The sequence below is a fragment of the Choloepus didactylus genome (genome assembly GCF_015220235.1).
Source record: "Choloepus didactylus isolate mChoDid1 chromosome 25 unlocalized genomic scaffold, mChoDid1.pri SUPER_25_unloc1, whole genome shotgun sequence".
NCBI classification, from domain to species: Eukaryota; Metazoa; Chordata; class Mammalia; order Pilosa; family Megalonychidae; genus Choloepus; species Choloepus didactylus.
This window is the reverse complement of record NW_023637606.1, coordinates 7772473-7795985: the sequence shown is the minus strand read 5'-3', so window position 1 is coordinate 7795985 and position 23513 is coordinate 7772473. Positions and strand designations below refer to the sequence as shown.

Below are 23513 nucleotides of genomic sequence, written 5' to 3'. Positions count from 1 at the left end.
ATATGGATGTCTACTGTTTCTAATGGTACTACTTTTCACAGTTTTATTTATATGCTTATATTTACAGGAATACCTTTTTACATCACTTTATTATTCATCTATTCCTTCTTTTAAAAATCCTTTTTCTTTATTAGAGGAGTTGTGTGTTTACAGTGCATTCATGAATAAAACATAGGATTCATACAGACCACTTCACAAACACCTTTCATTGTTGTGGAACTTTTGTTACAAGAGATGATAGCACATTTTATAACTACTATTAACTAAAGCCCATTCTTTGTCTTAGGGTTCACAGTTTGCATAGTGCAGTTTGATGGATACACTTTAAAAATTGTTATTCTATACCATATTTACAATAATATTTACCCTTTTAATCACATTCAGATATGTATTTCAGTGCAGTTAAATGTGTTCATAATATTATTGTACCATCACCACCAGCTATTACTAAAATATTTCCATCATTCCAAATAGGAATTCTGCACATTTTAATCCTTAACTTACCATACTCTAGCCCCATTCACCCCCTGGCTACCTATAGTCTAGTCTCTGACTCTATGAGTTTGTTTCTTCCAGTCCTGGGTGGTTGAGGGAGGGCAGAGCCCCCACCCAGAGGCCAGGCACTTGCACAACGAGAGGCAGCAGACCCAGTGCTGACAACAGGTGAGAGGAGCCCAAGCCAGGAGGAGGAGGAACTGGGTCAAAGCCATTTATTGCCTCTTGGTAGAAAAAAGACATATGCCCCACATGAGAGAACATTGTGCTGTTGCTATTCTTCATCCCACAGTTAATATTCCCTGAAATATAGGATATTCATGATGCTTGGTCCGTTGCAAAGTTCCTGCAGACTGCTAATCTGGATTCTAACAGCCCTACTTTATGTAATCCCCCACGATGTTTAGTGCTTATATCCTTGCAGAAGGAGTTAATGAACTGGACCCAAAACCATTTGGTAAGGCCTTTGGTGAGAGAGAACTCTTTTCCATTTCTTTGACAACAGGAGTATCTGGCAAAGAGAGTGATGACTGGGCAGCAGAATCCGTTTTTTCACACTCAAGAGTTGGAGAACTGAGAGCCAACTTTCTGACTACTTCCTGTTGTCTTTCCCGAACTGCTAGTTCTTGCCTTATATCTCTTGCTTCATCCTTCCACACAAAATGAAGCAGGTACTCTGCTCAAAGTTCTGCCCACTGGGAAGATTTTCCTTCAACTCTGTCCTTCAGGAAATTCCCAGACAGGGGCTGCAGCTGTCCACTTTCAGATGATAACTGAATATCATGCAGAACCATCTGTTAACCAGGCTTGAGTTTTCACTTCCAAGTCAATTTATTTTAAGGAACTTCCCTAGAGGCCTTAGAGATGTGGTGTAAGAAAGAAAAAGTAATGGAGGAGGACTGGGGTCATAGGTGTTTTGGCTACTTATTCATGTAATTTACTTGTGCCTTCAGGATCTCCTCAAGACCTCTCTTGTACATACTACTTGTATTTCATGATGGAGTGTTGTTATGCACAGTAAACTTTATGGCTTGGTAGGTGAGAAAACATCCAGTTTCTGATGGGCAACTAAGTCTTATGCTAACTTGGTGGCCAATGGTTAAGCATTCAGTCTCCTCAAGCCTGAAGCAAGACAAAAGCTGTTTATCAAAAGGAAAGTAATTATCTGCAAAGGATGGTAAGAATTTGCACCAAAATCCTGAAGGTCTAAATTGTGATTCTCTAATAGAGCCCTGACAAAGGTTCCAGGCAACATCTCTATTTGCTACTGACACTTCTAGCCACATTGGATCTGCTGAGTCATATGGCCAAAGTGGCAGAGCAGGTTTCACAGCAGCCTGGGCCTATTGCAGAAACTCCCATTGTTCTGGTCCACACACGAAATTAGCAGCTTTACAGATCACTCAGTAAATGAGCCAGAGTAGCACACTCAAATGAGGAACATGTTGCCTGTAAAATCCTACACTACCTATAAGGCCTTGTGCCTCTTTCTTATTGTAGGAGGTGCCAGATGCAACATTTCCTTCACCTTAGAAGGATATCTTAGAATGCCCCACCCCTCCAGACACCTAGAAATTTCACTAAGCTGCAAGGACCCTGAATTTTGTTGGATTTATCTCCCAACCCCACCCCCACTGACAGGAAATGACTTAATAATGTTTTTAGAGTAGTTGCTACTTTTTGCTCACTAGGTCCAAGAAACATGATATCATCAGTATAATGTAACAGTGTGATGTCTTCTGTGAGGGAGAGCTGGTCATCTTCCCTGCAGACTAGATTATGACATTAGGCTGGAGAGTAGATATACCCCCAAGGGAGGACAGTGAAGATGTACAGACTGCCTTGTCAACTGAAAAAAAAAAAAAAAACTGGTGTTCTTTAATAACAATTAATAAACATTTGCCAGGTATATAGCTGCATACCAGGTCCCAGAGATCTGTTGATTTGCTCTAACAATGATACCACATCTGGAACATCCACTGCAATTGGAGTCACCACCTGTTTAAGTTCACAATAATCCACTGTCATCCTCCAAGATCCATTTTCCACACAGACCAGATAGGAGAGTTGAATGAGGATGTTATGGGAATCACCACCATTGCAAATTTTAAGTCCCTGGTAGTGGCTCTAATCACTTTGATCCATCTAGAAGAACAGTATTGCTTTTGATTTACTATTTTGCTTCATAGAGGCAGTCATAGTGGCTTCTGCTTAGCCTTTCCTATTATAATAGCCCTCACTCCACAAGTCAGGGAAACAATGTGGGAATTATGCCAGGTGCTGAGTATATCTACTCCAATTATGCATTCCAGAATTGGGAAATAACCACAAAATGGGTCCATGGATGCACTGGACCCTCTAAGAGACAGACCAGGTAAAACCTCATTTGCCATCTGATCTTCATAAGCCCCAAATCTGACTGGTGGACCACAGTAACATTTTGTGTCTCCTGGAATTAATTTCTCTCTCTCTCTCAAAGCAGTGACTAATAAACCCTGTTATTCCAAATGCACTGTTACCAATGTAAAAGACTATAGGTGTATTTGGTGAAGATTGGGAGGAAGATTAACAGTATAAATTGTTGGCATTGGAGGAAGATCCTTCTCCAAAGGGACCCAGACTTCCTTTCATTCACAGGGCCCTGGGTCTGTAAACTGTTCTCAAATCTGGAAGGTGACTAAAGTGCCATGAGTCTCTATTTTGTAACTCAAGTTAGACTTTTGTTTACTTGACCTAGAGCACTTCTGCTTATTCAGATCAAGCAGAAATTTAGTAGGCTTCTAGGTACCCCATGATCTGCTAACCAGTGTCATAGGGCTCTGCAAGTCAGACTATTTTGATTACTGCTTTGAGTCAGCTTTCCTTTATGTTAGCCATGCCCACCTTGTTTTGCCAATTAACTACTGCCACTTGGCCTCTGCCAACCAGGGACCCAATCAATCCCATTGCTTTTAAGGATTCAAGTTGAGTCACACAGCAGTTCCTACAGTAATATCTGACAAGATTGATATCTTACAGACAAGAGCAACCACAGAACTCTTCAGGGGTAATAAAGCTAGTCTCATGAATTTATTCCTCACAGTCTTGGTGAAAGTTGTGTCCTCTGGATATTCCTGGGGTAGGTGAACAGGGCTTACAACATAAATCCACTTTAACAATCCAGTCTCTCTAAGCCTTTGGATCCCCTCATTTACAGTACATGAGGGGAGCTCTGGACTTTCAATCTCAGACAATGTGGGCCACCTCTATGCCCATACTTCAGACAACCACAGGAACAAATGGCTAGAGCTCCAACCACTCAAGCTACAATATTGAATCCAGAATCTCTGCTTAGTTGTCCATATACATAAATTTAGCCTAATCGAATTTCATATTCTTCCCACCATTACCCCATACCAATAATATCCATTCCCATGCATAACCTCCCAATTTCTGTCTATAAAAATTGGAAAAATCATGCTGTTCTTTTGGAGTGTAGTGCACCTCCTCACGGGTCACACTTTGCACCTCACCTTTCGTGGCCTGTTGAGACTTCAGTCTAGTTATACTTCTGGAAGAAAAGAGGAGAAGTAGGAGGTGGATCATGAGAAGAATCAGAAGAGTCTCACAAGCCAATCACCTCAGGACATTCCATTGCAGTTTCATCTTGTGAAACAGGACAAATCTCTTAAAACAGAGGAGTGAGGGCTTTTTCTTCAAGGGAGGTTCTTACAAGTTTATTAGGCACAGCAGGGTTCACCTCTACAGATGGAGGTCAGATGGCAGATTCCTCAGGGCAGACTGGAGTTGGGTGGCTGATTCTTGATAGTAGACCATTACAGGTTTATCAGGCTGAAATTAATTAGAATCTGATTGGATGAGACTATTTGGATGGCCATGTTATATCAGTTGCTTGGTCTTCTTGGAAATTAGTCATGAGCCCTCATCAGAGTTCCTAGCTTGCCATCTGCCCTAAATAATTGAGACTTAATTATCCCCCACAGTCATGTGAACCAATTTCAATTAATTAAATCACAATATTTACATTATATGTGTGTGTGTATCCTGTCAGTTCTGATTTCCTGATTTCCTAGAAGACCCTAATACATAAGTTTTTCTTTCTTCACAGTCCAATAAATGAGAAACAGTCTGATAGCATAGAGAAGGATATCTGAAATAAAATACTACTTGTGGGAAATATGATTTAATTCTTTTAGTGATTGCATTTAAAACAATTTTATTAATGACTGTTGATGAAAGAAATAACTGGGGGACCTTCTGTAAAGCAAGGAGAGTTTTATTGAGTAAAACAGCATGCATGCATAACAGGACCAAATAGAGGCTTCTGCTTCAAAAGGATAGGCTGAGGTAAAGAATTTATGTGACTATATAGAGAACAGGGGTGAGGGTGTGCATGGGTTTCTCAAGGCGGAGTATCCTTGGGTGAAGGTTGGTTAATTAGCAACCCACAGGGTATTTGTGAAAGATCTGACCAATTCATGATTGTCAGCAGATTCTCTTATCACTGACCTTGGCTTGTTTCAGTTTCTCTTCTTCACATGGACAGAGGTCTCTGTCACCAACACAAAAACTCACTGGTATGTCAGCTTAGCTCAATTAGCCTCCTTTAGTTCTTTGTAGTCTTCTGGGTAAAATGAAAGCTCAAGAAAATCAAGATGGCTAGTAAAGTTATTTGTCATTCCATTTTCACATGATAACTGGGTGATATTTATTTCATAGTTATTTTAGAGCTCACATAAGCAATGACATGTTAATGAAATGGACATGATTCCTTATAGAGAGAAATGTGTCACAAAAGTTCATACAAGGGCATTGCAGAGATACTGAGCATATGAATAGAGAAATACCGTACTTATGTTATCATTAAGTCAAAATGTGAAAAACAATATTAACAGTAAAGCATGCTGCAAAGCTCAGATCAGGTGAGTTATTGATATGTATTTCAAGGTAGAAAACTGATTAACAAAGACATTTCATTGCTTTTGTTTGCGAACTATATAAGCCTACTGCCAGAACACTTGCTTTGCCCTGTACACCACTATTCCTAAAGGACTAATGGAAAAACATCATTGCCAGGAAGGGGCACAAGTATCATTTGTCATGAAGAGCTACTCAGTAGGACAAGTTGATGGTGTGATACTAACTTATCCCTGTTTGTAGTCATCTAAAAACTTTTTTAAATTACATTATTTTCACACCTTTTTCTTTAAATTGAATATGATCTTTGATGTGAATGTGGTTGCTAACCTTCAGATATATATATAACCATTAAGAAAAGGCATTTTATGCATACTGTAGCAAAATATGACAAACAATCCAATCTGTATTTTCTACTACAACATTTTTGGATTTAAAAATCCCAATATTCATTCATGTATGTAAATTTTAAGATAATGTAATATGAGAACATGATGTAGGAAATTGATTAGAAAAGAAGTGATATTAACACTTACTTTGAGAGATTTTTCTTAAAATCTTATTTAGTGAACAAATGACTGATACAATTTATCCCTTAATTTACACAGGGAAATTCACCCACTTGGACCCAACTTCTTTGACATTGCTGATCACATCAATGCCTTGGATTTCTGTATGCCCTTCCAAGACACAAAGATGAGGATATAAATGTATGGGCTGTATTTTCATGGAATATTGCCATGAAGACCTATAAATACAAACTGAAATATCAGAGATGCCATCCAATCTTAATATATCCACAGTTCCATGGTGTAATGTGATTTAAGTCACCATGATTATGTTGACAGAATTCATGGGTAATTTTGAGTTATGATTCTTTCTATTTTTATGATTTCTAGCAATTTATTTCTTTACCCTGGTATGAAATTTGGGACTGATTGTACTGATCACTGAGGATTCCTGGCTCCACAACTCAATGTATTATTTTCTGAGTTGTTTGTCATTTTTGGATGCCTGCTGTTCTTCTGTTGTTACTCCCAAAATGTTAGTCAAATTCATGGCAGAAAATAAAGCTATTTCGTATATTAATGTGCAACATAGATGCTTCTCTTTCTAACCCTTGGGACTATAGAGTGTTTTCTCTTGGCTGCAAAGATTTATGATCACTATGTACCAATCTACAACCCACTGCTGTATTCAGTTATCAAGTCACATAAAAATCAATATTCTACTCATCATAGCTACCTATGTTGGTGGTATTTTGGCTACTACTTTATACACAGTGACCACTCTTAACCTATTCTTCTTTGAATCCAATAAAATTAGAGATATCTTTTGTGAGATGCCTGCACTCCTTGCTCTTTCTTGTTCTGACACTCACATGAACCAGCTTCTACCCTCTACTTTGTGGGCTTCACTGAGATAACCACTATACTGTCTGTCTGAATATTCTGTGGTTTCATTCTGTTGGCCATTCTGAAGATACATTCTGCTGAAGGGAGGCAAAAAGTCATTTACACTTGTTTCTCTCACCTAACTGGTTTGTCAGTTTACCATGGGACAATCCACTTCATGTATGTGAGGCCAAGTTCCAGCTATGCTTTGGACCATGATAGGATAGTGCCTATATTTCATATTATTGTGGACATGCTGAGTCCAATCATCTACAGTTTGAGAAACAAAGATGCTAAAGAGGCAATAAAAAATTGTTTAAGAGAAATTGGTTAATAATTTAAGTACAATTTTAAAATTGGGTAAAACTCAAAAGAATGCTAGATATCAATCCATATACCTCTGGTAATAAACTAGGGAAGAAAATGTCATACTTTTAGTTAGTAGCATTTGCATATCTTAGGATATTTCTAAAGAAATCATTAATCTGTGTTCCAATGCAGAATTTTACATATATAGATAAATTGTGTCAACTACATGCCTATGCTTATGTTCAAACTGATGCATATTAAATATTCTTTCATTAATTTATGTTGATATTGTTAGTCTTTATGTAATTTCCACTTACTATAATTACAGGAGATGTCAGGAGATGATGGCTTTATATAACCTCACATGGTTTATATTCAGTTCTCAGTACTCTTTATAAGATTAATTTTCCATTTTGGAATCCCTGTGAAAGGCACACTAATGCTACCTCACTTGCTCTGTGTCCCTGCTCTTAAACTCTCTGATCTGTCCTGGCCACTGGACATAGATTTTTCACACTGGCTTAACACAATATGTATTTATCCAATTTTTTTCTTCCTACTTCTCAGTTGCAGAAATGTATTAGATCCATTCTGATGCTCCCAACGTTATATTAAGATAATATGGAAATATTTATTGAGCGTATAATTAAGACTCAAGGTAAACAAAACACACTTCAAAGTATAACTTATACCTGGTTATTATGTACAGATGGACCAAGATCTGAAAAGCTAACTAGCTGATTTGGGGGAGTTTCTTTGATTGAGATTCTTGCTCACTCCCTAACTCTTCCTTTTACCTCTATCTAAAAGAAAAGACTTCTTGTCATCAACATTCAAAACTTACCCCCAATGAGTATAGCCCTAAGAAATGTTCTCCCATTATCTCTACATACTTGTCTTCTGCCTTATTTATTCTACTTTGTTTATTTTTGTTCTAAGATTTGTTTATTTGAAGGGACATAAGCAGTGGAAATGTTCATTTTGTTCAATAAAATTCACTCTTTTCCCAGCAGGATGATTTTCCTATGAATCCACCAATAGGAATCTCATGAAAATAAGGTAATGAAAGAGTTAATTCTTACATCTGAATTTGAGACCAAATCCAATATTTTTTAGGATATCAGATTCTATTCAGTTATGGAAGAAAACTCATATATCTTGTTGGAAAAATCACATGTTGGAAAGACAGTGTGGTTTAACCTATACTCAAAATTCATCTGGAAAAAGAAAATAAATTTTCAGAGACCAAGCACAGACTGTGATGTGGATACCATGCTGTTTCATAAAGAAATCAAGCTATTTGAAACCAGAGCTTCTTAATATTTACTTTCTTGATTATGATCTGTTGAGGTTATTTTTCTGGAATAAAAGAATAAACTCCTTCAAAAGTATTTTTGAATATCCATTACTTACCAAAATTAAAGTGCTTATAGCATTCCAGGATGATATTAAGGCTTCTTCCATTCAAATCAGGTTTTCAAATTATTAAGGCAAAGTTTTAGTCATAGTTGTACCCATGTTTATCAGTTTAACTGCTCTGCCAAATTAACAAAATAATGTTTCTAATGTAAAGAAATAAATAAGCAGTAGGACCAAGGGTGCACTCACTTTTGCCTATCAATATCTGACCAATAATTCAGACCATTAATTAGAAAAATTTTATCAAGTTAATCTGCATGTACATTGCAATAAACCTTTTACTCCTAGTAAACCAGAACAAAATGTTGAGAATACATGTCCATGATTTTCTATTCAAGTCAATATAGAAAAATGGTATACATAACTCTCAAGTTAACTTCTCACTCTTCATATCACAGCTCAATTACCTTTCCCTCAACAAAGTATTCGTTGATTTACTTTGCTCACAATGGACTTAAATTTTGTATCACTTAGCATAGCCATAATTTAATATTCATTTATATGAATGTTTGATTACTATCTAGATCTGCCACTACACTGACACACTAACTTACATAAAAGCAGAATTTTGTCAGGCCACATAATTTTATCCCCATGGCATAATATTGTTCCTGGAGCATAGAGTTTACTGAGGACATATATGTTTTTTAATGAATGGTGAATTAAGAAGTGAGTAACAGTAGCTAGAGTTAGCACTTCTGTGCAGCTTATTAGATACTGGCAGTATTTAACTGTTTTATGTATACAAACTCATTATGTTCTCATGAAACCTGCAAGAGGGAAGTCCTTTACTATTGATCATCAAAGATCACAGATGAGAAACAGAGGCATATAAACTTTGTTATCTGCTCAAAACCAAATGGTTCATATGAGTGATACCAGCATTCCAAAATAAGTTTCTTGACTACAGAGTCCCTTTATTTAAGCACTTTAATACATAGTATGAAAGAAAAAATGTTCTTCTCACTTTCTCCATGGATTATAAGGCCTCCTATCCATACATTATAAAGTAATAAATGTCTTCATTAAGACAATGGCAGAAATGAGAGAAATGAATGTATTGGAGAAGGATGGAGAACTGCTTACATTTGATTTGACAAACCATTCAGTTGGTTGATAAATGTAGAATTTGCCAGTTTTTATCCTGGATATCAATAAGATGAAGATGATAAAATTAGAAGTAGAAGAAGAAAAAGATGGAAGTGGAGGAGGAATATGAGGAGAGGCAGAAGGAGGAGGAAAAATTAAAGTGGAAGTAGAAATCAGTATAGAAGAAGATGGATAAGCAGAAGTGGAAGAGATTGATAAAAGGAGGAGAAGGAAAATCAGGAAGAGGGTGAAGAAGGAGAACATTTGGAAAGCAAAGTGGATGACATAGTTATATTTCTAATGATTCTGAGGTTCCATTCCATTTTCAAGGTACAGAACTAGAACACCAAACAAATTATTTCCTGGAAAGTGTGGACTTATCCAGAAAGGAAATGTTGAAAACAACCATAATGGATAAAACTGAGAAAGGAATATAGAACTTCCACTTCTAATTAAGATCTAGAAATCTGTAAAATATTGCTTCAACTCTAACAATTTTTAAAAAGCCAAATAATCTTTAAAAAATCATGCTTTTCATAAGCACACCAGGAAGTTGAGGTTGGAAACCTCCAATTAATTTGGATTCCAAGGAGAAACAAGACCCTCAAAGAGGAGATGTGACAAATGAACCATTTCAATGTTGTCAAAGGGTGGAAGAAAGAGGTAGACATAGTGCAAACAGCTATGAAGAAATCAGCTAAATTGTACAGAATTGTTAAAGCCAAGTGGAAGCTAGAGTGTCTGCCAGGGAAAGAAGAGAAAGCCAGATTCCAGGGTTTTGCCTTCACACTCAGTATCTTCTTTGCAGTTCTCTACCAAGTGTTCATGAGAAAGACTGGGAGCAAGCTGGAAGTACACCAAACAAGATCAATGTGCAACCCTCAAATACCAAACATCCACCTCTCTTACCAATTGAGGAACTGCTATTACTTTGCCCACCACAGCTTTATTCTTACTGTAGCTTACAGTAACAATAGATAAGATTTATTGAGATACCCAATCATAGAATTGCTTGTGCTTTCTGAGAGCATCCAATCTATAACAGAATATTGATTCCTTATAAACTCTTCCTAATTATCCAAAATAACTAAATAATATTATAGTTTCTTTCTAAAACCTCTTACTTAGGATGCTCATTTCCCCACAGTGTGTTCTTCCTCATTATATTGAGTAATAAAGCCAAACTGTTGAACCACAGGTGTTTCTAGTGGTCTGTGGCTAAAGAGAATTGACAGTTACTTGCTCAAAAGATCTACTGAAGATAATAAACAACAGGCATAGATGCATGAGAATTTCAATCAGAGAGAGGGATACTATCAAGTATTTTCCAATGAACAGCTAGAAATAAAATTTTAAGAAGTGCAATATCTGAAACCAATAATTCATATAACAGTTTCATCAGTAGAGTCAGGACAGCTGAGGAAAGAATTAGTGAACTTGAAGATAAAACAAAGGGAATTAACCAAACAGAAAGTTAAAGAAAAATCAAAGAGCAGGCAAAATATTCAAGAACTGTGGAATAAGCTGAAACAAGCTAATATACAGGTAGTTAGACAACTGAGGCTAAACAGAGACATAAATGACATTGAAAATGTAAAATAAAGGCAAATATATTAAATATTTAATTTTTCTAAAAAATTTAATTGTTTTAAAATTAATTGCATAAAGTAAAACTAGGTTGATTAATTGTTGGGTTTAAACCACATAGAAAAGTCCAAATTATGACAAAAACAACAAATTCAAGAGAAGAACTGAATCTGTACTACTTCACTGTTCTGATGTTGTAAGTTATGTGGTATGTTATTTTAGATAGACTATGATAAATTAAACATGCATATAATGAGACCTAAAACAATCACTAGAAATGGAGAAAACAAAAATTGCAAACATAAGGGATTAAGGTACAATTATAACTCTAGTCACCCACAAATATTAGAAGTATAGTAAGAAAATATAAACAAATTTTGCTGTTAAATATGATTATTTGGAGGAAAGGTACAATTCCTTACATGCCCATATCAGGAGAAATTGGTAATCTCTTTAGTTCTATGTCTCTCAAACAAATTGAATTTTTCCTTTAAAACCCTCCAAATGACAAAAAATTTGAAATTGTTTTCCTAATGTAGAAATGCCACCTTTCTTTCAGACTGGAATGTGCATACAGTGCTATGTGAGACCTTTACAACCATGAAGATGACAATTGTATTTGGGAGATAGCAGAGTAGTGACATAAAAATCCTGTGTGCCTGGATTACCTCAAGGAAAAGTCACCCTAAAAGCAAAGCCAGCTAAAATTTGCACTGTTACACCCAAGGATGATGCATTTCCTTTTGTTGATCTGTTTCTCAAACCTTTTCTTATAACAGCCAGCGTGTACCTGACCAGTGGGGTTCTCTCCCCAAACCCATCAAATCACCTGACAAATGACTCTTTCCTTAACAGTTATATTCTTTCTGACAATAGGACTATACATGTATGCTTGAGAACTTTTCCCAGGTATCTCCAAAATTAAACTATTTTCTAGCAGCTGTTGTTAGGCTGACAGCAACATACCCCTCTCATCCCAGTATTTGTTAATATTTTTTAATATAATAATGTATTGTACGTTTTCAACTCTGGTAAGTGTAGTAAAATTTTGTAGAATAAAACATCATCTGATAAACTGCTGGTTAAAAATGTAAGCTCTAAACTCAGGCTATCTGAGTTCAAATTTAACCTTGTCCTTCAACTTGGTGCCTGACCATGAACAAGCTATGAAGCCATTCTGTGCCCCAATTTTCTCTGCTGTAAAATTCAGGCATTCAAGTATATTTATTGAGGCACTTTTCTAGATCTTGGGGATACAGCATAGAAGAAAATTGTCAAAAATCTTGTGCTTAAAGAGTTTTCATAGTGGAGGGAAATAGAGAGAAACAAATAGCTTAAGCACCATTTATACATAATATGAGATGGAGATAAGTGCTATGGAAAACAATGCAGCCTTTGATGAGGTATCATGCAGATGTGATATTAAATAGGGTGATAAGGGATGATCTTATAAGGAAGAGAATGATAAATGGTCAATACAGTGATCTGGGGAATGGGAATTTCATGAAGAAGAATAAACGGAAATATTTCAGGCAGCATCAGAACTAATGTATATAGTGAAAACAATCAATTTCTGTGTAGCTGCTCAAAAATTAGCATGATAGAATGATAAATGATGTCATAGAAGGAGTAGTAGCAAGATCATGTTGGACATGTAGGCTTCTGTTAAATTTTAATTTTTACTCTTAATGGGATGGGAAGTCTTGTAGGTTTTGCTAAAGAAAGTGACATGATACAACCTGTGTTTTAAAAATATCACTGGGTGCTTCCTTGAGATTGGACACAAGGGGATGGGGCAAAACAAAGGGAGGTAATCTAGAAGGTTGTTACAATAATTTAAAGCCTAAGATTCTAGTTCTTTGGGCCAAGGTCGTAGCAGAGGAGGTACTGAGACATAGTCATGCTCCAAATATATTCTGCATAGAAAATCAACATGATATGCTGATGAACAAGATGTGAGGTGTGTGACATAAAGAGATTCCAGAAGGAGTCTTAAGTCTTAACCTGAACAAATAGAATAGCTTTTCATTACCTGAGGTTGAATTTTAGATATTTCAAGTATCTCCATGAGAGATATTTTGTGAAGATTAATTATACAACTAAAGCCCTTTGAATATTGTCTGGCCTTCAATAGGTGCTCAGTACATATAATCTATTTTTTATCTTTATTATGCAACACCAACTATTTGCAAAAAAAAAAAACAAAAAACTATTGTTCACATTTTGTCATGCAGTATTCCAATGTTATTTTCTTTATCATTTTAAGTGGTTCAAGTTTTGTATACATAGAATTGTGACATGATGTGGTGTTAGAATTTTAAATGTAACTCTGAAACCTTAAGAAAGCTATGTACTTAAACTTTATTCTCACAGAGAAGCAAAATGTTAGTTTATCAGAGAAGCAGAATGCAGGATGTGCACCCAGTCACATATAGGTGAAAAGTTAAGCTATACAATACACTATTGTTTGTGTTCTCTCAGCATTTCCCCTAGACTAGGAGGCTCAGTGCACCATGTTTCTTAAAGAATGCAATCCTAAAGGATTTAGTAAACTGAGATAAGAAATTAATGAAGTTCTCCAGACCCCTGCTAAATGTTACATGCTACTGAAGATGATTAACTTTCTTTGTCCCTAATTTGCATAAAAGCCACAAGAAAGATCACTATGGGGGCAACTTTGAAGCCAATCAAAAAAACCTCCTATTCCTCCATGCATTCAGTGTGTCTGTACATGAAGCCACAGCAGTGATGAACTCAGATTTGAAGGTTTCTATGGTGGTTTGAATCTATTATATCCTCCACAAAGGCCATGTTCTTTAGAGCAATCTTATAGGAGCAGACTTTAATTAGTCTTTTGATTAGGGTGGAAACTTTTGATTGTTTCCATGGAGATGTGACTCACCTAACTGTGGGTGAGAACTTTGATAAAATTATTTCCGTGGAGGTTTGAACCCTGCCCATTCAGGGTGGGCATTAATTAGTTCATTGGAGTACTTAAGAGAGATCAAGAGTCCACACAGACATGGATACATGGAGATGCTTAGGGATGCAGACACAAATGTATTTGGAGATGCTGTGCTAAGAGATGAAGCCCACTGTTTGCCCCATAGAAGCTAAGAGAGAACCCCCAGATGCTTGGAAAGAAATGCACTGGAAGAACAAGCAAGAATATAGATAGAGCTGAGAGAAGCTAAGAGAGAAAGAAGCCCAGAGACATTTTGGAGAAAGCCATTATGAGATGCAATCATGGAGGAAAGGACCAGCAGATGGCAATCATGTGCCTTCCCAGATGACAGGGGTGTTCTGGATGCCATCAGCCTTTCTTCGGTAAATGCATCCTCTGGTTGATGCCTTAGTTTGTACAGTTTTATAGTCTTAGAGCTGTAAATTTGTAACCTATTAAATCCCCTTATAATAGCCAATATATTTCTGGAATTTTGCTTAATGGCAGCTTTAGCAAACAAGAACAGTGCCCACCATTAAAAATATTTTATCTTAAACATATTGTCCATCAATTGATGAGTGGATAAAGAAATTGTGGTATTTACATACAATGGAATGTTATGCAGCTATAAGACAGAATAAAATTATGACACATGCAATATTGTGGATGAATCTTGAGGACATTATGTTAAAAAAAATTAGCCAGAACAAAAGGACAAATACTGTATAGCTTCATTAATATGAACCAACTACAGTGAGCAAACACAGAAAGTTAAAGTTGAGAACACAGGTTACAAGGAGATAGAAAGAGGGTCAAGACTGGGCACTTGATGCTGAAGGAGTAGATAACATTCAACAGGATTGATTGTAAAGATCCAGAAATGGACAGCACAATGCTATGTGATGGTAGCACAGTACTGTAAGTGTAATGAACAAATCTGAGTGTGAGCATAGTTGAAAGAGGAAGGTGATGGGCATGTATGGCATCAGAAAGAAAAAGGATAAAAACTGGGACTGTATAAAGTTGAAAAACCTGGAGGGGACAATGATGGTGATTAAGTTAAGGTGTTAAAAATGGGATGATATATGAAAAAATGCAATTAATGCAACATAGGCTCTATGGTTAACGGTAAAATTGAAGTGTTCTTTCAGTAATTATAACAAAGGCAATATACCAAAGCTAAATGTCAATAAGACTGGGATATAAGGGAGGGGTATGGGATTCTTGTTTTTCCTCCCTTTTTTTCCTCCTCTTCTTCCTTTGTGGAATAAATGGAAATGCTCTTATTTATATTGTGGTGGTAAATGTATAACCATGTGATTATACCAGGAACCACTGATTGTACACGTAGAATGGATTGCATGGTGTGTGAATAAAGCGGTTTAAAAATAAACAAAAGGATACAAGTGCTGAAAAAATGTTCAGAGAGATATATACCTATTAACTGTTGGTAGGGAAGTATAATGGTGCAGCCCCTGTGGAGAGCAGTGTGGTGGTTCCACTGGAGGCTAAGTATAGGGTTACTATATTATCCTGCAAAACTTTATTAGACAAAGACTTGGAAAAACAGAAAACATGGACATGAATAGGCATTTGCACACTGGTGTTTATGGCAGCATTATTCATTATTTACAATTGATGAAGGTAGCCTAAGAGTACATCAACTAATGAATGGAATGATGAACTGTGATGTAGACATATGATGGAATATTGAAGAGTGGCAGGAAGGATTGAAATTCTGTGGCATGCAACTAGGAGAATGAACCTTTAAGAAATAAGATGGAAACAAAAGGACAAATAATGTAAGTTCTCACTAATATAAACTATAATGAGCAAACTCTAAGAATTTAATTCAAAAGCATTGATTATCAGGGGATAATGATTGGACTTGGTTAGGACAAAGGTAAATCAGAATACTGGGTAAAGGATATTTTGTCTGTATTTTAAAACTTCAACTTTTGTGTGAGACTAAAGGAAGACATGCTTATTTGGTCCAAAATGTTAATTTTCTGTAGCACAGTATTTAATATGAACTGTTCAGTTTATTTAAACAACCTAATTACATGATACTTAGACAAGGAACGAGATCTTATTATTCTATACAGGTTAACGTACTACATGCATTCCAGAGTATTTTGGACAGATTACAAAAAAGTATTTGCAAAATCCCCTTGAGGGACTGGGGGAAAATGTGGAACTATTAAACTTACCCCCAGGGAATTCCTGATCTTCTCTAAAGCATTAGGGCCTCCCAGTTTAATAAGCCAGGAGCATGATCTTGAGGCTTATCCTTATGAAACTTATTTATGCAATGGCAAATCAAGGCCTGTTTGTTGTTATTTTTAAGAGTCACCCCAAAAGAGCCTCTTTTGTTGCTCAGATGTATCCTCTCTCTCTCAGTCAACTCTGCAAACTCACAACCCATCCTCCTACATGGGACATGACTCCCAGGGTTGTAAGTCTCCCTGACAAAGTGGGACATGACTCTCAGGGATAAGCATGGCCCTGACATTGTGGGATTGGGAATGCCTTCCTCACCAAAAGGGTGGAAAGAAATGAAGCAAAATAGTTTCAGTGGCTAAGTGATTTCAAATACAGTTGAGGGGTCATTCTGGAAGTTACTTTTATGCAAGCTTTGACCAAATATTGCAAACTACTGCAGTATGCCAGGCCCCAACCAACAGTATTCCTCAAAACCCTTGGGCATGTCCTGGGCACTATCTAAGTCTTTATAAAACATTTTCATTGTAAGTTTATTTTTTCAGAAACTTAAGACCTCCAGATTGATCCTATGCCAGATTAGCCTGGAAACCCATAGATACCAGTCTCTCCATGAACATCAACCAGTTTCACTCCTCTGTCCCATTAGGTCCTCTGTCCCATTAGATCCTCTGTCCCATTAGTTCCAGCATGAAGAAGTTAAATTAGTCATTGCCCAGATATACCTGAAGATTGAGAGAATGCTCCAATGAGAGGTAAGAGGAATAACTGAGAATTTAGGATTTAAGATATGACTGTGACTCCTGACTCATTATATAGATATTTATTTTTGTGTCTAGTGTTTTAGAATAGCCAGAAGAAAATACCTCAAGCTTTTTAACTGTAATCCATTGGCCAGATCTTTGATAATGATTGTATAAGTAAATAACAATAAAAAAAAAGTTGCCTGTGTTTCTATGGATCTAATTCTGGAAGTTTGTTCTGTTCCACAGATCTATATATCTATATCTGACAATACGACACTGTCTTAGTTAACCAAACTCTATTGTTAAGCCTTAAATTTGAGTAGAGCACAATACTAGTGGTCAGTAAGAGGGAGTTTAAGGAGTATGGGATGTTTGTGGTTTTCTTGATTTTTTTTATTTCTTTTTCTAGAGTAATGAAAATGTTCTAAGAATGATCATGGTGATGAATGCACATCTATGAGATGATACTGTGGACCACTGATTGTATACACTGGATGGATTGTATGGTGTGTGAATAAATCTCAATCAATTATATTTAAAAAAAGAAACTAATGAAATTCTCCAGACCCCTGTTAAATGTTACAAGTAACCAAAGATGATTAACTGTCTTCACATGTAACTAGTATAAAAGTCACAAGACAATCACTACAGGGAGGCAGCTTTGAGGTGAATCAAGGCTCCTGTCCTCCACTGGCTCAAATGCAACCTCCTTTTCCTCCACAGCCATATTTGCTATGCCTGTAACATTAAGCTAAGTGAAGAACCCAAAGTTGAAGGGGTCTCATCTACAATACCACCATGAACAAAAAGATTTTGTCTTAAATGTACTTTAGACTACATCTTAAATAAGATATGATATGTACTCATATAAACAAGAAGAATAGAGGAACAATGTAAATAACTTAATTTTTTTCTTATTTGCCAAATGTTATGTTATATTTATTTAACAACATCATAAATGCATTCTAGAATATATCATAAGAGGACAGGCTAGTCTGAATTTAAATAAAACATAAGCAATTCCTCAACTTATTAATGTCTGAAAAATTAGAAAGTATGTTGGCCATTATTTCCAACAAAAACCAATAGGATACATTTTTTTTTTCATTTTTATTGAGATTGTTCAGATACCATACAATTATCCAAAGATCCAAAGTGTACAATCACTTGCCCCTGGGTACCCTCATACAGCTGTGCATCCATCACACTTAATTTTTGCTCAATTTTTAGAAACTTTTCATTACTCCAGACAAGAAATAAAGTGAAAGATGAAAAAAAAATAAAATAAAAAGAGAAAGAAAAGAAAACTCTAATCCTCCCCTATCCCTAACCAACCCCCCTCAATTGTTGACTCATAGTATTGATATAGTACATTTGTTACTATTTATGAAAAAATGTTGAAATACTACTAACTGTAGTATATAGTTTGTAATAGGTATATAGTTCTTCCCTATATGCCCCTCTATTATTAACTTCTAATTGTATTGTCATACATTTGTTCTGGTTCATGGAAGGGATTTCTAGTATTTGTACAGTTGATCATGGCCATTGCCCACCACAGGATTCAGTTTTATACATTCCCATCTTTTGACCTCCAACTTTCCTTCTGGTGACATATATGACTCTGAGCTTCCCCTTTCTACCTCATTCACACACCATTCGGCGCTGTTAGTTATTCTCACATCTTGCTACCAACACCCCTGTTCATTTCCAAACATTTAAGTTCATCCTAATTGAACATTTTGCTCATACTAAGCAACCACTCCCCATTCTTAAGCCTCGTCCTATATCTTGGTACCTTATATTTCATGTCTATGAATTTACATATTATAATTAGTTCCTATCAGTGAGACCCTGCAATAATTGTCCTGATGTGTCTGGCTTATTTCACTCAGTATATTGCCCTCGAGGTTTTGTCATCAACCCATTTTTTTTAATATGGTTTTGTTCACTCACCATACATTCCATCCCAAGTAAATAATCCATGGTTTTCTGCATGGTCATACATTTATGTGTTCACCACTTTCACCATTATCTATATAAGAGCATCTACAAATCTTCCACAAGGCAGGAGGGAGAGTCAAAGAAGGTAGAGAGGCAAAAGAAAGAGGGAAAAAAAAGACAGCTAGGAAGCAGCAAAAGGAAAAATAACCTTAAATCAAAGTAGAATAAAGAATCAGACAATACCACCAATGTCAAGTGTCTAACATGCCTCCCCTATCCCCCCCTCTTATCTGCATTCACCTTGGTATATCACCTTTGTTACATTAAAGGAAGCATAATACAATGATTCTATTAGTTACAGTCTCCAGTTTATGCAGATTGCATCCCTCCCCCAGTGCCTCCCCATTTTTAACACCTTGCAAGGTTGACATTTGCTTGTTCTCCCTCGTAAAAGAACATATTTGTACATTTTATCACAATTGTTAAATATCTAGATTTCACCAAGTTACACAGTTCCAGTCTTTATCTTTCCTCCTTTCTTGTGGTGTCTCACATGCTCCCCACCTTCCTCTCTCAACTATATTAATAGTTACCTTTGTTCAGTATACTTACATTGTTGTGCTACCATCTCCCCAAATTGTGTTCCAAACCACGCACTCCTGTCTTCTATCACCGTGTAGTGCTCCCTTTAGTATTTCCTGTAGGACAGGTGTCTTGTTCATAAAGTCTCTCATTATCAGAAAATATTTTGAGCTCTCCCTAATATTCAAAGGACAGCTTTGCTGGATACAGGATTCTTGGTTGGTGGTTTTTCTCTTTCAGTATCTTAAATATATCACACCACTTCCTTCTTGCCTCTATGGTTTCTGCTGAGAGATCCGCACATAGTCTTACTAAGCTTCCTTTGTATGTAATGGATCGCTTTTCTCTTGCTGCTTTCAGGATTCTTTGTCTTTGACATTTGATAATCTGATTATTAAGTGTCTTGGCATAGGTCTATTCATATCTCTTCTGTTTGGAGTACGCTGCGCTTCTTGGATCTGTAATTTTATGTCTTTCATAAGAGATGGGAAATTTTCATTGATTATTTCCTCTATTACTGCTTCTGCCCCCTTTCCCTTCTCTTCTCCTTCTGGGACACCAATGGTACGTACATTATTGTACTTTGTTTCATCCTTGAGTTTCCAGAGACGTTGCTCATATTTTTTCATTCTTTTCTCTATCTGCTCGTTTGCATGTAGGCTTTCAGGTGTTTTGTTCTCCAGTTCCTGAGTGTTTTCTTCTGCCTCTTGAGATCTGCTGTTGTATGTTTCCATTGTGTCTTTCATCTCTTGGGTTGTGCCTTTCACTTCCATAGATTCTACTAGTTGTTTTTTTGAACTTTTGATTTCTGCCGTATACACGCCCAGTGCTTCCTTTACAGCCTCTATCTCTTTTGCAGTATCTTCTCTAAACTTTTTGATTTGATTTAGCATTAGTTGTTTAAATTCCTGTATCTCAGTTGAAGGGTACGTTTGTTCCTTTGACTGGGCCATAACTTTGTTTTTCTTAGTGTAGGTTGTAATTTTCTGTTGTCTAGGCATGGTTTCCTTGGTTATCCAAATCAGGTTTTCCCAGACCAGAACAGGCTCAGGTCCCAGAGGGAATAAATATTCAGTATCTGGTTTCCCTGCGGGTGTGTCTTAGGAAATTGCTCCACCCTTTGATGCCTGGGGTCACTGTGCTTTTCTGCCCAGCAGGTGATGCCTGTTAGCCTATAATTCTTGACTGCTGTGAGGAGGTATGGCCATGTTCCCCCAGGCTCTGAGGTCTGGTTCTGAATGGAAAGGGCCCCACCCCTTTCCTCCTAGAGAAGACAGAGCTCCCAGGTGGAGGTCATTAGCATTTCAATGGTCTCAGTCTCTGCTTGTGCTGTCTCCACCCTTCCCCGAGTCACAGCCCTGGAAACTGAAAATGACTGGGGCTTTCTCCACTGAGCCGAAAAAGAAACAGATAGTCCCCTTCAGACCCAGTCCAAGGTGACCCTCTGGCTCTCCCAGGTCAGTAGTCACCCAAAGCCTCTGTCTGTTTTTTGGGGATTCATACCTGTAGTGAGCAGTTCACACTCGCTACTTAAAACCCCAGTTGGAGCTCAGCTGAGCTATATTCGCTTGCTGGGAGAGAGCTTCTCTCTGGCACTACGAGGCTTTGCAGCTCGGGCTATGGGGGAGGGGGTCCCATGACTTGGTTCCACAGGTTTTACTTACAGATTTTATGCTGTGTTCTTGGGCATTCCTCCCAATTCAGGTTGGTGTATGATGAGTGGATGGTCTTGTTTGCTCCCCTGCAGTTATTCTGGATTATTTACTAGTTGTTTCTGGTTTTTTCTAGTTGTTCCAGGGGGACTACTTAGCTTCCACTCTTCTCTATGCCGCCATCTTGCCCCTCCCCCAATAGGATACATTTTATAAATCATATAAATGTGTATAGAGGAAAACAAGGCCAACACAATTTATTAAAAAAAAGGAGAAAATATGAAGGGCCTATACATATAAGAAAAGAAACAATGCATATGCAAGATGAGAGATTTGTTACAAAGATATATTATTAAAAAATAGAGATGGAAGAAGATGAAGGCATAGAGAGGAGTGGAAGCTAGTCAGTCCCCCTGTAACAACTAATAAACAACCAGGAACAAATAGTAAAGAATCTGGAATAACTGTGGGGACAAACAAGACTGTCCACTCATCATACACCAACCTGAATTGGGAGGAATGCCTGAGTTTGCAGCATAAAATCTGTAAGTAAAAACTACAGATCTGAGCTGGGAGCCTCTTCCCCCCATAGCCCAAACTGCAAAGCCTCAAGCTGCTAGAGAGCAGCACTCTCTGAGCAAGCAAATATAGCTCAGCTGAGCTCCAACTGGGGTTTTAATCAGCAAACATGGACTGCTCAATACAAGGTACAAATCCCCAACAATCAGACAGAGGCTTTTGGTGATGACTGACCTTGGAGAACTGGAGGACCTGGCTGGGAGGGAGGGGCAGCTCAGAGGACTGGGTGCTATCTGAGACCAATGGGTGAAACTGAGAGGGGACAAAGACTGACCCTGAAGGGGGTCTTTCTGTCCCTTTTTTTGGCTCAGTGGAGAAACCCTCAGCCATTTTCAATTCCCAGTGCTCAGACCCAGATAACGGTGGAGACAGCAGAGTTAGAGACTATTCAAATGCAAATGACCTCTCCCCAGGCAGTATATCTTTCCTAAGAGGAAAGAGGTGGTATCAATCTCTATTACCCATCTTCCATTCAAAACCAAACCCCAGAGCCTGGGGGAAAACAGCCACAGGCCACACCTCCATACACCAGTTGGGAGTGACAGGCCAACAGGTGCCACATGTTGGGCAGCAAAGCACAGTGACTTGAGGCCTCACAGGATATACCAATTTTCTAAGACACACCCTCAGGGAGGCCTGAAACTATTGCCTCCTTCCAAGACCTGATCCCATTCTGGTCTAGGAAAACCTGATTGGGGTAATCAAGGAGGCCAGATGCCTAGACAAGAGAACTACAACCTACACTAGGAGGGGTGACACTACGGCCCAGTCAAAAGAAGAGACTTACACTTCAACTGAGATACAGGAATTTAAACTAGTGCTGGAACAATTCATAAAGTTTAGGGATGATATGGCAAAAGAGATGAAGTGTATAATGAAAACATAAGGTTGAAATTGAGAGTTCAAAAAAACAACTGACAGAATCTATGGAAATGAAAGGCAAAACACAGTAGATGAAGGACACAATGGAGACATACAACAGCAGACCTCAAGAGGCAGAGGAGTACACTAAGGAACTTGAGAACAAGGCAACTTAAAGCCTACATACAAAAGAAAAGATAAAGAAAAGAATGGAAAAATATGAGCAACCTCTCTGAGAATGTAAGGACAAAACAAGAAGCAGGAATGTACATGTCATGGGTGTCCCAGAAGGAGAAGAGGAGGGAAAAGGGGCAGAAGCAATAATAGAAGTAATGAAAATTTCTCATCTCATATGAAAGACATAAAATTACGGATCCAAGAAGTGCAGCATAACCCAAACAGAATAGATCCAAATAGACTTATGCCAAGACACTTAACAATCAGATTATCAAACATCAAAGATAAAAAGAGAATCCTGAAAACAGCAAGAGAAATGTGATCCATCACATACAAAGGAAGCTTGATGAGACTATGTGTGGATTTCCCAATAGAAATCATGGAGGCAAGAAGGAAGTGGGGTGATATATTTAAGATACTGAAAGAGAAAAACCATCAACCAATAATCCTATATCCAGCAAAACTGTCCTTCAAATATGAGGGAGAGCTTAAAATATTCTCTGACAAACAGACAATGACAGAGTTTGTGAACAAGATACCTACTCTACAGGAAACAGTAAAAGGAGCACTACAGGCAGACAGGAAAAGACAGGAGTGA

At 37.3% G+C, this 23513-nt stretch overlaps 1 pseudogene; it reads right to left on the bottom strand.

Annotated features, from left to right (window-relative positions):
• Positions 1-555: 555 nt before the first annotated feature.
• The window catches only part of LOC119525337, a 66529-nt pseudogene continuing 43571 nt past the window's right edge, over positions 556-23513 (bottom strand).